Raw genomic sequence first — 15,117 nt, forward strand, 5'->3', positions numbered from 1 at the left:
CATTGAGTATAATCAAGACTATTGTTTCAGTATCTGATAATAATAATGTTTTATATTTTCTCTTTATTTGAGGAAAATAGCCATGGAAAACGAAAAGAGGGCTGGCTCAATTATACATTATTTCATGTACAACAAAATCTCTGTGTTCACTGCCTAATAACTCCATTCATACTGCCGCTAGCTATATAAACACAAAACTAATCTTCCAGCAAGGGACAGAAAAAGTTTGCTTTGCACAACTCATCCCCAGAATTCAGCTGGAAACAAATCAAGTTTCCACATCACTTAAGGGAAACATAATATGGTCCTAGTCTCAAATGAATAGCTACAGATAAAACATCCTAATTCTTACTAAGAATGACTTGGGGCCCATGGGCAGTTAACTGTCCTTCTATCTTAGCATATTTTCTTCTGATGGGAAATTAAAAGACAAAAAGCTGTAGCATAAAAACTGACAAAGCTCAGTTTCACGGCTCAAACACAGGGTTTAATCTTTAATCGCTGAAGTTTAAAAGCAGTGTAACAAGAACTTTCACAGATTTCCAGCTTGAGCACTAGTGCAGCATAATTATTTTGTATCATGTCAACCTCCATGTATTAGAGACCACATAACTTTACATCTGAACTACAGAGCACTGTAGTGTGGGACAGCCTACAGGAGGATAAGAACTGCAACCTTATTCCATTACTTCATTCCTCTCCAAGTACATTCACTATTAGTTTATGGAAAATACTGTATCAGCCAAAGTCAAAACAACAGTTTGTCTTCTCTAAATGTTTTTTGATTCCCTATGTAAAGTTTTAAAAAGAAGGCCAGTCTTGCAACCTCCTCATCCCCATATTTGAAATTACTTGAAGTTCCTGGCTGCTTTCATAATATGCCCCCATCTTTTTCTGATCGGAATACCATCCCCACATTTGCTGCAGTTTACAAAAGAGGCACAAAGAATTACAGCTTTTTCCTAGTCCTGCACGAACAGCACACACACTACACCATTTATGCTTTGAAGCGTTTTCTATCAAGGAATCTCACAACTGTATCCAATAACCCATCACTCAATACTGGCCCCACTTCACAGATTACTGCTCAGCCTAAAACTATCAGCCCTTCTCCTGTTATCTGCAGCGATTACTGAACTGTATCAGAAAGAAAGAGAATAAACAAAGCATTTCTTAACTGCTTTTAGGTCCGTGTTAGACATTGAGCAGTTGAGATAAATCCCTGTCTTCACACGCCTGCACTCACTCAGACGCCAGGCTTCCTCTCAGGGATACATTTACTTAAGAGACAAGTAGAAAAAAAAAAATTAAAAAAACCCCAAACGTGGCGGGGCGGGGAAGGGTTTAAAAGTTCCCGAGCTGTCAAGGACTTCCAGCGCCCTTCAAAGCCAAAGACGATTATTTCTTAAGTACTTGAAGAGCGCTGGGCAGCAGAAAGCCTCGGCGGTGCCCCGGCGCGGGGGCCGCTCTCGGGGGGCGAACACGAGCGGGGAACGAGTCCGCGGGCGGGCGGCTCCCGGGACTGGGCGCCGCGTTCCCGCTGCCCGAACGGAGCGCTGCGGACAGCACGGGGAACAGTGCGGGGGCCCGTCCCCGACCCCACGCACGGAGGGCTGCGAAGCCTCCCCCCGAGAGCGCGGGGGGAAAGGGACCGCTCCGAGGACCGGCGAGGGGCCGAGCCCGGCGGGAGGACTCGGAACAAAGCTGAGGCGGGCGGGCCCGAGGATGGGCAGCTCAGCCCGGGCCAGCGGAGCACAGCCAGGGGCTCCGGAGCCACCCACCGGCGCCCCCGCCGCGGCGGGAAGAGAAAGGGGCTCCCGCAGGGCAGCGCCGGGATTATCCCCGCGGGCTGAAGCCCGCTGAAAACAGCTGCTCCCCCTCCGCGCTCCTCGCAGGCGGGGAAAGGACCCTCTAAGCGCCGCCGCCCGCTCTCCTGCCCTCCCTGCACGGTAGTTGCGGGGAGCAGGAGCGGAGCCCCGCACCCACCTGGCGCTGCGTTCCGTCCCATGCCGCTCCAGCCGCCGCCGCCGCTCCAGCGCTCCGGCCACCGCCGCCTTCGCGGGCTAAGCCGCCGCCGCCCCGCCCCCTCAGCCGCGGGCCCCGCCCCCTCGCCGCCCTTATGGCTCCTGCGCGAGGGGCGGGGCGGAGCCCGCCAATGGGAAGCGGGCCGCGGCGGCGCCGAGCGCTGACCGGCGTGGGCAGCGACCAATGAGAGCGCCGGGGGGGCGGTGTCAGCTGTCAATCAGCGGCCCCTACCTGGGGCTGCCGGGCGGCCGCGGGGATGGCGATTCCGTCCTCCTCCCTCCCTCCTTCATTCCCTCATCCATCCCTCCCTTCATCTTTTCATCTCTCCCCCGGCCGGCGGGCCCATATCCGCCGCTTCGACCTCTGCCCGCCGCGGCCTGGGTCCCGCCTGGCCCCGTGAGGCCGCCCAAGCGCCCAGGGTGCGGCGGCTGCCCCGGGGCTCCCTGACGGCCCCCCAGGCCCACGTGCCTCTCGGGAGCAGCCGCCCCTTCCCTCGGTGCCCGAGCCGCCCCTTCCCCGCCTGGCGCCGGTGGCGGGACGGCGGTGCCTGGTCCCTCGCAGTCCCCGAGGCTATCTGGCGCCTCCCCCACGATGCCCGCGGGTCGCTGCTGTCACCCACCCACCGCCCCGGTCCCCTTTCTGCCCGCAAGAGACCTCTGCGGCGCTTCTGCCCCTATTCCCGACTGCCACAAACACACCCACCCCCGCTGCCCTTTTCTTGCCCTTGCGACCCAGTTCCTGCTGAATCCAGCTCCTGAGCATCTGGGCCCCCAAGAGATCCATGTTTATCCCGGCGGGCTCGCTCCCCGCTGGGCAGGTGCATTGCGAGGGCTGCAGCTGCTGACCGAGCCCCAGCGATGTGCCCCTTCAGCTTCGCCTGAGCCGCCGGCCTTTGTGGTTATCCCTGTAGCGAGGGCTTGTGATGCGCGCCGGAAAGCCTTCAGGAAAAAAGGAGGTGGGAGTGTATCACGTGAATCAGATTTTGGAGGGGCAGGGTGACTAAAACAACTGCTAAATTTATTTTAATGGCCCGGGGGGGTGACTTCAATAACTAATGACTACTAACACAGGACATCCAAAACCAGCGAGCCCGTGAAGGTGACGACCAGCTGTTCTGTCCCTTTCAGCAGGCTGTGCAGATCGATAGAGTCTCTGCTTGGCCTTTATATGGGACAAAGAGGTCAGGAACACCCCCGTGATCATGGAATAATGCTCTACAGAAGAGGAGCAGGCAGGACCCACCGCGATGATGGGCAGCATTCGATCTAACCAGCTCAGCAGCCTGCCCTCATCCATGGGGGCTCGGGCTGCTCCGCTGTGGACACTTGGAACTCGAGGAGCGGTGGGGCAGTGGTGTCTCAGGCTGTGGAAAGCTGAAGGGGCAGCCACTCTCTCTGGAGTCATCTTGAATAAATACTATTTAGTCAATAAAAATAATCACAGCTGAAAGTAGAGTTTTTAAAACCATCTCCAGTCAATTGGCAATCAAAAGTTTACTGAACTCAACCTAGTTGAACCACTTCAGTTACCTACATCTTGCCTTACAGCAAAATTGCAGGCTCCCAAGCACCTCCTTTTCACCAAAAAAATTTTTTTAAAAAAATTTTTTAAAAAATTCAAATACCCATAAATAACTGAATATGTGGGATTCCTATAATTCTTAGAAAAAAAATATTTGTATTTGAGGTACTTGTGTCAGTCGTGGTAAGAAGCAACAGCTGAGAACCACTGCTGTAATCACTCCAGGTTACACAGCAAAAAGCAGCAAGCCAGCTTGAACTGCTGATGGTGACAGTTTTATGATCGCTAGCAAAGTAAACAGAGAAGAAGTCTTTAAGTAACATAACCCTAAAAGAAGGAAGCAGCAGGCTTTTTACTCAGCATAAGGGCTTAGTGGGACAAAAATCCTAAGACCAAAATAGTCTCAAGGTTTTCAGAAAAATTCGTTCTCTATACAGAAAAAAAAAGAGTATTTTTCCTGAAACACATATGCAGCAAGTGGAAACTCTTCAAAGACAGTAAAACAAAACAGAAGGAAAATTATTTGCTATTGTTAAAATACAGCTGCATTCATGCTCACTCAGTGGTCCTTTTTTCATGTTGAAAATGGGATCTTGAGGTTTTAAAAATATTAATTGCAAACAGACCTATCTTTACCAGTACTTTTTTTCTACTCCATCAATACAAGAAAGTAGCCTGTGTGATGCAAGGTATTAATTAACATTTATTTCGTTCCGGCTGCTTCCCAGTCTCCTGGATTATTTCTTAGCTTTCATTTTTCTCCTCTGTATTCATGACATTTTTAATGCCATTTCTAATAACATCTAGATCTTGTAAGAAAGGAACTCAGGCACAGCTTTATTACTGCTGCTTTGACCTTGCTTTTGAATTTGCATATAAGGCAAATCTGCCAAACAATTTGTATTAAATTGGTATTGAGTTTTCATTAAGAGAAAAAGAAAGGTTGTTAAATTAAATGCGAGGAATAATTGAATCAGCTTTTGTATGAACCAATATTATTTTTAAGTTAAATCGGGCTTCAGGAAAGCCCTCTGAATGCAGTAAATAGAGGTTTAGATTGAGGCACACCAAGAGATATCCAGGACTGATCTATTAATTTCACTTGAAGGAAGAACCAGACTTCAGAGGGTAATGAAAAGGGAGGGTTATTGGGGACTCAAACCAAGATGAGTTAGTGGAAGTGAGCATGACTTTTTCTTAGTATCTATTTATAATATCACTGGTTTTAGATCAAATTTATAAGGACCTCATCTTCTTCAATACTTCACACACACAAAAAAAAGATACCATGTAAGAAGAAACAATATTTTGAAAGCCTGTTATACAGCTTGTTGCTTACTGCTGGAGAGTATATTTCATCACATGAAAACCTTTTTGTCTTTCAGGAAACACAAAATTGCTGAATAATGTTGAAATAAATAGTGTTGTGCAAATGATTTACAATGCCACTGCTAATCATTAGAGCATCTCTGATTATTAATGGTACATTGATGGGCCCCTGCAGAGTTTGTTGCTGAATCAGCTTTTGAAGTAAATTGCTTTCCCTCCATCCACAGCCGCACCCCAGAGAAAGGGGAACCATGTCTTGCCTGAAGTAATTTATTTAGGATAGCCAGCAGATACAGACACTGCACAACCTAAGATGCTTTATGAATTACTACATCCCTGTTAATGGAGTTTATTTTCCTTTATCACAAAACTGTTTAGCCTTGATAAGGCTGCATATATATTTCTCATACTATTCACACTTTCAGTGTTATTGATACTACCGTATGACTCACATTTTTCGGGAATACTTTCCTGACACTATTACTTATTTTGCTTTTTCTTTACTGTTTTCCTTCTACTATCCCTGGATTGCTGGAATACTGAAAGACTAACAAAAAATATGAAACCAAGATGCAAGTAGATCCTCAAAGGAAACATTCAATGTAAGTTCAAAGAGTCACTGTGTAATCAATCTTGAGAAAAAAATGAAGGGAAGCAAGAACAAAAGGAAGCCTAATAACTTTTCAAGACAGCTACTTTCATCAACTAAACACGAGTTGTAATTCTGCCAATTAATGGTAAGGTCCATTAACTGTAAGTCATAAAAACTATTTGCTATGCAAAGCACTCGTTTTTCTTTGCTGGCCCCGACATTTTGGGAGGGCAGTGTAGCAGGATATCCTATGAAGCAAGGACTGGTGATCTATAGCAGGATTGGACAGCCTCTCTTAATGGTTTTACAGTGTTGCCAGTTGAACAAGCTCCCATTATAAAAATAAACACAGGAAAGACATGATGCCAAGTTCCCTGAGAGATTAAAAAATTATATGCAGAAAGCTGTAGTTAGTAGTGCACTGTTGATTTAGTGTGGCACAGCTAGGACTAATTGGATGAAACTAAAAATTGGGAACCAGGGTGAATATGGGGAAGGGAAGGGAAGGGAAGGGAAGGGAAGGGAAGGGAAGGGAAGGGAAGGGAAGGGAAGGGAAGGGAAGGGAAGGGAAGGGAAGGGAAGGGAAGGGAAGGGAAGGGAAGGGAAGGGAAGGGAAGGGAAGGGAAGGGAAGGGAAGGGAAGGGAAGGGAAGGGAAGGGAAGGGAAGGGAAGGGAAGGGAAGGGAAGGGAAGGGAAGGGAAGGGAAGGGAAGGGAAGGGAAGGGAAGGGAAGGGAAGGGAAGGGAAGGGAAGGGAAGGGAAGGTCACAAGGATAGTTGGGTTTCTGCAAACAGGACAGTGTGAAATGTTTCAAAGAGTACTGTAGCAAACACTTTCCCATCCTCTAAAGATGAGCTCTTTTTTTTTCTCCTGGCTGGATTCACTATAGCTTTTTGCAAACCCAGCAGTCCTTTCCTAAACTTCTGTGCCTTCTTTTGTTATGGCCACAAACATAACAGGGGTATAACGTCAGAAGAAATCTCTTATATAGGTAAAAATGGGCTTTCTTAGAGAAAAATAGAAGGGTAAGGAATAACAACATATTGTTCAGTTGGATTTATGCAATGTTCTGGGAAGTCCCTAGCTGTTTTCTCACTCTACTAAGCTCATAAACAGACACGGATATTGAAAGATTCATGATAACTATGTTGAATTGCTCCCAGCCTGATATCCAATAGTTACTGGTAACCTCACTCCATTTGATTTGTTTGTCCATCTTGTCTCTCTCAAGGGTAAAGTTTACTGACAGAGATTGCAACCATCCATTTCCCACTGACTTTCAGCAAGAGGTTATCTTCTAGGTCTCTTAGGGCCCCTTAGAAATCTCTCTTCTCATCCATAGAAAAGAGAGAGTGCCTCAGTGTTGTATTCTATTACCATCTCTGACTTTGGGAAAGTCAAGGGGACAGAGTGAAGATAATCTATCTGAACAAGAAGTGGCTTTGGCTTAAATGTGATCCCATGTGATTTGCCTTAGATATGAAACTACTTTGAATGACATGTGGAGGCCCAGAACTGCAGAGCCAAACCCAAGCTTGTTCAAAACCTTGGAATGTCCCAGCAGCATCCCACTTCTTTGGACAGACATCAGCTGCAGTCTAGTATGTGAGGTAAGGTGAGGGAGGAATAATGAAGGAGATGGCTGTGATGAAAGGATTAGTTATCCTAAATTATTTTTCTTTTTTCAAATTCAATTTTAAACATCACAGTAGGTGCCAATAAAAAATATGCTCCTGGCATATCCTGGAATTGTTAGGAGGAATAGTTCACAGCAAACAAACATGAGGAGTACAGTGAAAAATTTATAAAAATAGAAAAAATATAAAATCCATTGCTTTCAACCATACATACCTCATGAGAATAAAGCTGTCCTGGGAGCACCCTGATTACTGATGTGAGTGTCTGCCTCACAAAGTATCAGCTTATTTTTAGAAATGGCGCAGCCATTTAGATGGCAGGGATCAAATGACCCAGTGTACAAAGATGCACAACAGTGAGTACAAAATGCTTCTGATCTTTCCCTGGCCCATTGTACACAGCTTCCTCTTAGGAGTGCTGTGACAAGTGAGCTGTTATATCCTGTTATGTGACAGGGAAGTGACACAAGGCCAATGAGACTGTCTCCATCCAGCAGCTTGACCAAGGGGTTTATTTTCCAACTGAGATGAGACTCCCCAACTCCCTGTCCCCAGCTTCTAGACACAGTTGGATCACCAGTTAGGTTTACCCAGTGGACTTGGCATCTGGTGTCCCAGAGTGGAAGAAGCTGAGATGTAAAGGATTAAGGTGTGAAAGTAGAGGTAGAAGTTGGAGAGCACCAGAAGAAAATTAAGTCTATGAACCACAGAGGTGAGACGGAGTTTTACTGAGACCATCTTTCCAAAATGTATGTAAATTAACTGCAAATAGAAAAGTTAACGCTAGAATTAAATCATGAGAGTAGTGATAGAGACATGGAAAATGGGGCCAAAATGGCAGAAAGAGTTGTCTTAATCCACCTTCCTGTGCCAAACCTGCATAAATGAGAGAGATATGATTATGGACTGGTGTCTGCTTTATTATTTTAAGGTATTTAATCTAAAGCAGAGAATTTCACCATTTCCCCATGTATTCTTGCCTAGTTTCTATTGTCAAAAACTTTTTGCTAATATCTAATATAACTCTTCTATTATGTAATTTTAGCACATTCTTTTCTCTTGATATCCACAACAGATACAGAGAACAGATGACAACCTGTGATTATTTGAAAGCTTCTCTCATCTCTCCAGTCATTGATTCAATAAACTAAAACCCTAGCTTTCTTTCTTGCCTCATTGGACATGTTTTCTAATTCTCTGGTCATTTTCCTTTCTTTCTTTTGAACTGCCTCCACATATGATGAAGTTCACTGCCCAGAACTAGACATGCAGCTCTCAATAGCAAAGCTTCATGTTTACTTTTACTGTAACAGTATGACACTGTTGATACATATCCCACTTGTGAGTCACTGCAACCTCAACATCTTTTTCAGCAAAGTTGCTGCCTAGTCAGCTGTTTCCCATTCTGTGTTAATGCACTTGATTTTTGCAGATTAAGTGCAGACCTTACGTTCTTCTCTTTGAAGTAAGTTCATCCTAGATTTTTTGGCCATCTGTCCCATTTGTCAGGATCACTTTGATTGTTACTCCACCAGCTTTGTGACATCTGCAAATGTGCTAAACATACTTTCTACTTCATCATCCAGGACTCTGAAGTAAATACAAAACATTACCAAACTCAGGACACGTCCCTGGAGAATCTCAGGCAAGAGTTGTAGTAGTGAACCTTTGCTAACTATTACCTTATCACTGCTTTCCAAACAGTCTTCTCCAGCTTCTTAAAAGAATGTCTAGCAATGTTACAAACCTCTCTCTATACCAATGTTTCAAAGGGAGCTGAAGTTAAGAATTTCCTTAAAATTCGTGAGTATATTGCTTTTGATTGCTTATTTCTTGTTTCTATTATGGAACATTTAGTATTTCCATGAGAGACACAAAACCATATTTCAGAATGGGCAGTGAAAGCTGGGCATTTTGGATACCAGTCAGGGAAAAGTTGGATTTTCACTCAAAGAAAGTCCTTAGATTTTGAGCATCAGTAAGTAATTTTTATGTGAGTGTTAGCTCACATGACTGATGGTACACATCACTATGATCTTGAAAATGGCAATTTTTTAAAATGAAGTTTTAGAATTCTGTATTTATTTGTTTCCTTTTTTTGAAGCTTATTCTTGATTTGCTTTAACAACATATCTTCAGTATGTGAATTCTCTAGCTTTTATTCTTTTTGGCTAGAGCTGATACAATTTTGTTACATTTTAGACTCAAAAACAAGGGAAATCAGGCTTCTCCTCAAAGCACAATGCACATGTCTTTATGCAAAGTTGAAGAGCAATCACTGTGATAGGTTTCCATCTTGCACATTATATGCTAAGCCTCCTGTTGTCTCCAATTAGACCTGTGTAACCATGAAGCATGAAGCACGAGTCCCTTCAGATTTCAGTCATGAACTCAGTCCTGCAAGGTTCCCTTGCCCTTGCGTTATCGTAGGCCCTTCTGCCTGAGCTACATGGGAGTTTCGAAGCTCCACCTGTACTTTCTGGGTCAGCACGCTCATTTCTTTGCAAAATGAAACCTGATATGAAAAGAGCACAAAAAATACCACTTTCTGTGGGTCTTAAATCTGCCTGAAAGCTGCATGGATGCCTGGGGCCATCAGGGGACATGCCTAGGCTCTCCTTTCTCATATACAATTCATATTGTATTCAGACGTGCCCCAGTGTGCAATCAAATCTCATCCGAGTGCATGCAAACTGGAATAGGCAAGAGGCACTGGCTGCACTCTGAATGCTTGCTGTGTCAAAAGGAACAGGAGTCCTTACTCCCAATGGTAATTAAGCCTTGCTGGGAAATCAAGCGTATGTCATATAGAATAGGCTGCCTCTTCCGTTTTCTTTCACTCCCTCCCCCTCTCAACCCCATTTTGGATAGGAAGGAATAAAAAAATTGAAAAAGGGGAGATTTTAAATAATTCTTAACAACAGTTTTTCAGTTGTAGGAAAATGTGTTGTTTGGATAACAGCATTACAAGAGGAATTATTAACTGACACTGGAAGGAAATAACAGCAACCACGGCAAGACAGAACAAAAACCTGTCAGAATAAAGAAATCTTGGTCAACCCACAGAAAGGGCTATTGGGAGGCTGTGTTGCAGAAAGAGAATAGCAAGGCCTTTATGTAATGTAGATGCTCAGGGAGGCGAGGCAGCAAGGAGAAATAGAGATTATTTGCTCATTCAGTTTTAGCTGGAATGGGAGATGGCTGTCTTTCCTATCATGCATCAAACCGAGCTCCAGAACTCCACAACAAAAACAGTTCAATACAGACTGTCTGCAGCTATGTCTTTTTATTCTCCTTTTTCAACCAGTGATGCATGGGAAACCACATCTCACACATGCTCCCCCAGCTGAAAAAAAAAAGTCAGTTTAGAAACAACTGTCATTACATAGCATATTTTCCTCATTATAAGGCACTCAAAGAACAAGAAAAAGCCATCTGCTGTAACTTGGCTGTCCTTTCTGTTTTACGTTAATCCACATTTCTAGCTTTTTCATTCTCATTCCCAATTAAATCTTTCTCCAAAAAGAAAAAAAAAAAGTGGTTTTACAACTTGTATTTGAACTTTCTTATTCAATCCCAGTTCTTTTGTCAGAGTATCAGACAAAATCATCATATCTTACAGAAAATATTCTGCCTAAACTTTGAACATGTAATTGATCTTCCATTTTTAAGCAGATCTCTGGGGAAAAGGACTTAAGATCCCATGGTATTAATGGTCCCAGCTTTGTGCAAGATGCTAAAGTGTAATGGCATCATAGCATACCTTGAGTATTAAATACTTCTTTGTACAGAGTTCTTGTGTGGAGCATTCTGTTACTTCCACTTTACATTTTTAGGAGGTTGCTGGAAGAAGCTGTTGTACTGTGCTTTGTACAATCAGAGAATTGCACCATGTCCTGTCTCTTGGGGAGGCGTTTGATTTTTGTTCTACTTAGTTCTATATATTGTGCCTTAATCTAATACAAAAGTATCTGTGTGGAGAGCAGAATGATGGGAAATGTTTGCCCTCGAGTTCTAATACTGTCTCTCCTATTTCGGTCTTGTTAATGAACAGCAAAACAATACAACAAACCGACAAGTCTGAGCTGCTCTTTGGTATCACAGCAGGCACATGGAATGGCTTCTCCCAAGCATACTGATCGCTTTTACCACATTTATAGTGCTCTAATAAATGCTGCTTGGAGCCGCTCCAGGCAATTGTAATTAATTCTCAGTGGGATGCTCATAGTGGTCACCCCGGATCAGAAAGGTCAGGACTTTGTCTGTGCCTTTACAACATCAGTAAAAATTAAATACCCACTTTCCCCAAAGGTCATCCCAAGCCAAATACACAAAACGATCAATCTCAATCAGTTTCTCGTTCCCTGCTGTTTCTCATTATTTCTGGAGATATCCTAAAAATTAAAAGTAAACACACAAAAAAATCAAGGCAGAAGGCGTTTTCAGTGTTCATCTAATCCTCTCTCCTATGCAAGCAACCGATGAAGATAACAACCAGGGAAAGTGAGAGAGTCTCCTGAGTGCGTGGAGAGCCAATTCACCTATGGGGACTCTGGCTTTAATTAATCTCCCTGGCTTCTTAGGGTGGCTAAAAGAGGAAAATCCAGGCTGGAAAACATCTGTTGCACCGCAGAAGCAGCAGCAATTCAAGGTAGAAGCCTGCGGAACCTGAAGGAAAAATGCTTCCCGCGCTGGCGGCGCGGGGCGCGGAGCGGGGCCGGAGCCGCGGCTCAGCACCATGGACAGGGCGCGCCGGGCGGGACTGGGAGCGGAGGGCTGGCAGGGAGAGGCCGGACAGGCCGGGGAAGGGGCTGCCCATCCCATGGACCCCCGAGACCGCCGCCCCATCCCGCGGCACCGGCTTGCTTTGCTGCGTGCCTTTATCGCAAGCGCTCCGCTGTGTTTTCCATAACTTGCCATGTCCTTTGAAAAGGGCAATGTGAAACAGGTTGTCAGTTTTCTTTCTGTTATTTTTCTCTTCTTCCCTAATTTTTTTTCTTTTTCTTTTTTCTTTTTTTTGCCAGTTTTGCAAAGGAGGAGGAGGAAGGAGGAGGAGACCTCGGTGCAAGCAAAGCACAAAAACAAGGAAGAGAAATAGAGCAGCATGCACTTCAGCCAAGAGAGGAAGCATCAGCTAAAATCATGCACAAAATAAAACTGGTTCTGGACCATTCTGACCACATAACTACTCATAACCATGGCCTTCCTCAGGGAGACAACATCAGCCAAATATTCCTCATTGACACTAGTGAAAATCCAGGTGCCTCTTCCCATATATCTGTTTTCTCTTTACAGTACCAGACATCACAAATTCTTGTGCTGATTTCTTGTACTGGTTCTTGGTGATTTTATTAAAAATATATACATTTTACAGAAAAAAAAAATCTGCTTCTTCCCCGGTATTGTTTCTTTATCTGACAAATATTATTTTCTTTCACTAGCATGATGGAAATCATGAGCACATTATCATTTCTTTCACAAACCATGTAATTTTGCTTGCAAATGTCAAGTCCTGTTGTTCAGTATGGGAAGTGCCAGGTTCAGAGCCAAAGCAGCCAGGTTGGTTTAAACAACTGCAAGAAACAGTCTTCAAAGGCTATCAGATGCTAAGTATCATTACACTGTTAATTTCCCTTGGGACACTTAACCTCTGCTCATAGGCTCCTCACAATCCCCTGCAAAATCTTCATCTCAGCCTCACTCTCTTTGCATCAATCTCTGCCTCCCTCTCCTCCACTATATTCTCACTTCTGTGCATCATCTCTCTCACTCTGTTTTCATTTTTAGTCATTGTGCACCACCATTATACCAGCCAAGGAAGAGAAAATGTTCTAGTCTCACTGCCTTTTTCTCAGTGCTCTACTTACTTCAAAGATCCCAGGAGCCAAATAAGATGGATACCATCACATCATATATGATGTTTTCAGGGTCTCTCTCTTATATTTTACTTTCTTTGACTGCAAATCATGGGGTAGTCAAATTCTAAACAGTACAATTTCAGTTATCTTTGGCTACTGCTGAAGTAAAAAGGAGAAGAAATTATCTGCCTTCATCTTGTACACAAGATAATTTCATTTCTCATCAAAAAGTGTGTCTTGTAAGAGATGCAAACAGATGGTGGACTCTGGCTGGTGTTTATTATATGAAGTTCAACAACTCCTGTGATGCACCCCTCCTTTGCTGCTCTATCTCTCTATTGATTCCCATCACATAATTAAATTGTGAACTCTGAAAGGGAAAGCCATCTTTCATTTCAAGTACTGCTCAGCGTCTGGCCCAGCAGGGCTCTGAGCCCTTATTAGATCCCTGGCATGGCTGCAATGCAAATAGCAAAGGGACTGCATCTGCCTGCTCACCAGCCCCAAGACTCCATGCTTGCCTAATGTAGGGGTCTTATATATCCACTAGCACAATAGCTGGAGTGATAGATCACACCGTGCTATTGTGCCACAAGTGTTGTTATGAATATAAAGGATTGAGCCAGTTATTAATCATCTTAAAGCACTTCACACGGGCTCAAACATAAATCACAGCACTCCATCCAGTTGGGTAATTACATTCTGCCAAAATAAATTCCTTCTAAAATTTCTATCAATAGTAGTATTTTTCACTTACAGTCCTAAACTTTGTTCTTTGTTCCTTCATACCATTAAATAGCTTATGTATTTCTCTTCTGAGGTGATCAATTGCTTTCTATGGAAATTCAGGTGTCTGTAGAGCTGCAGTATGTTCTTTATGCAGCTGTCAGAGAACTCAAGAAAGCCATTTCTTCATATTAAATAATGTATAAATGCACAATTTTTTACTATAAAGAAAATGCATGAATGATGTTAAGCAACAGAGTCCTTCAAGCAGCCTTTTTAAATGCCAGAAGAGTAAGCATAGATTCCTAAATGATATTTATCCCATTATGTCATCAAATCCAAAAACATCCAGAAAAGAGAGAAACTACTCTAATCTCCTCCTAATGCACCTTTTAAAATTTCCACACAACTTGAACTGTTCTGAATATAAAATTGCAACTTCATTCGCAACTGGCTATTTATTATTTAGTATACAGTCTATATAGCTGTGCATTCCTTTATAATACATGAAGGAAGCTTTTAATTAGTAAAGTAGGGAAGATTTGGCCCTTTAGGCAGCCACGCTGGAGAGCATTTGGAAAGCCTTGTGGAACTGCAGTTTCTGAAGCCTTGTGATGCTATTCATAGCTACCACTTAGGATTTGTTCCTCAGAGAGAGCAGCTCCCCCTGAACACAGTAAGGTGTTTGTGTACAAATGGAAATGGCATACTGGAGCATTCCATGTTGGTGACAGTGCAGGTCATTTTCCTTGTTTAAAAAAAAACCAAAAAACCCAAACATTTTCTAGCTGCCTTGCACCTTGCACAAGTCCTGATGCACTCTTACAGCTTCCAAATAGAAGATAAATGGACCAGCTTTTCAAAACAATATCTTCAAAATTATGTATTACACCTGATATCATCAGTTTTTCAGCTATCTTTAGAAGCTTCTCTGGTTTAGCAGCAAACTAAAGAGATAAGCCAACACATACTAGGATCTGCATCGTTGCTTAGGAACAATCAGTTTGGGGATGGCATAATCCTATTAGTCTGAGGAAGACCAAAATTTTAATAGACTTCATGCAATTCAGATGCAAACTCTTCCTCTCAAATCAAATTCTACTACACATATAACAGCTTTCCTCTTTTTTTTTTTTTTTCCTCCCTACTAAAGGGTGTACAAAATGCCTCATAGCATCGCAACAATGAATAATGATGTGCTAAACCTTTATTGATTTGCTTGGCATTCTCATAGACTCCCCACTCCCAAAACATATGCACTGAATTACACACTCATGTTTGCAGTATTAAAAATGCATTACATTCAAAAGAGAAGGTTGGAGAATTTAAAAGACTGCTAATGAAATATAGAGGTCCAGATTATTCAAGCTGGGCTTGGCACAAGAGCACATCTGGGTGCACAGGAGGGATGCTGACACCACAGTTTTAGG

At 43.4% G+C, this 15,117-nt stretch overlaps 1 protein-coding gene and 1 long non-coding RNA gene across 5 annotated transcripts in view; one reads left to right on the plus strand and one right to left on the minus strand.

Annotated features, from left to right (window-relative positions):
* WASF3 (WASP family member 3) overlaps positions 1-2,111 on the minus strand; it is a 65,954-nt gene extending 63,843 nt beyond the window's left edge. For 2 of the 4 annotated variants that reach the window (XM_030275023.4, XM_030275013.4), the window contains exon 1: positions 1,987-2,111. The gene's annotated coding sequence lies outside the window, so the exon portion shown is untranslated. Of the gene's footprint in view, positions 1-1,178; positions 1,933-1,986 lie in introns of those variants that run through there. The other 2 variants (XM_072930520.1, XM_072930517.1) reach the window with 2 other exon arrangements.
* A 102-nt stretch (positions 2,112-2,213) lies between these two features.
* LOC140684352 (uncharacterized) lies at positions 2,214-14,404 on the plus strand. Its single transcript, XR_012056565.1, has 3 exons — positions 2,214-2,980; positions 5,422-5,477; positions 6,944-14,404. It is a non-coding gene; the product is annotated as an uncharacterized lncRNA (long non-coding RNA).
* Positions 14,405-15,117: the final 713 nt, after the last annotated feature.

This window comes from Taeniopygia guttata, chromosome 1 (assembly GCF_048771995.1).
Source record: "Taeniopygia guttata chromosome 1, bTaeGut7.mat, whole genome shotgun sequence".
NCBI lineage: Eukaryota > Metazoa > Chordata > Aves > Passeriformes > Estrildidae > Taeniopygia > Taeniopygia guttata.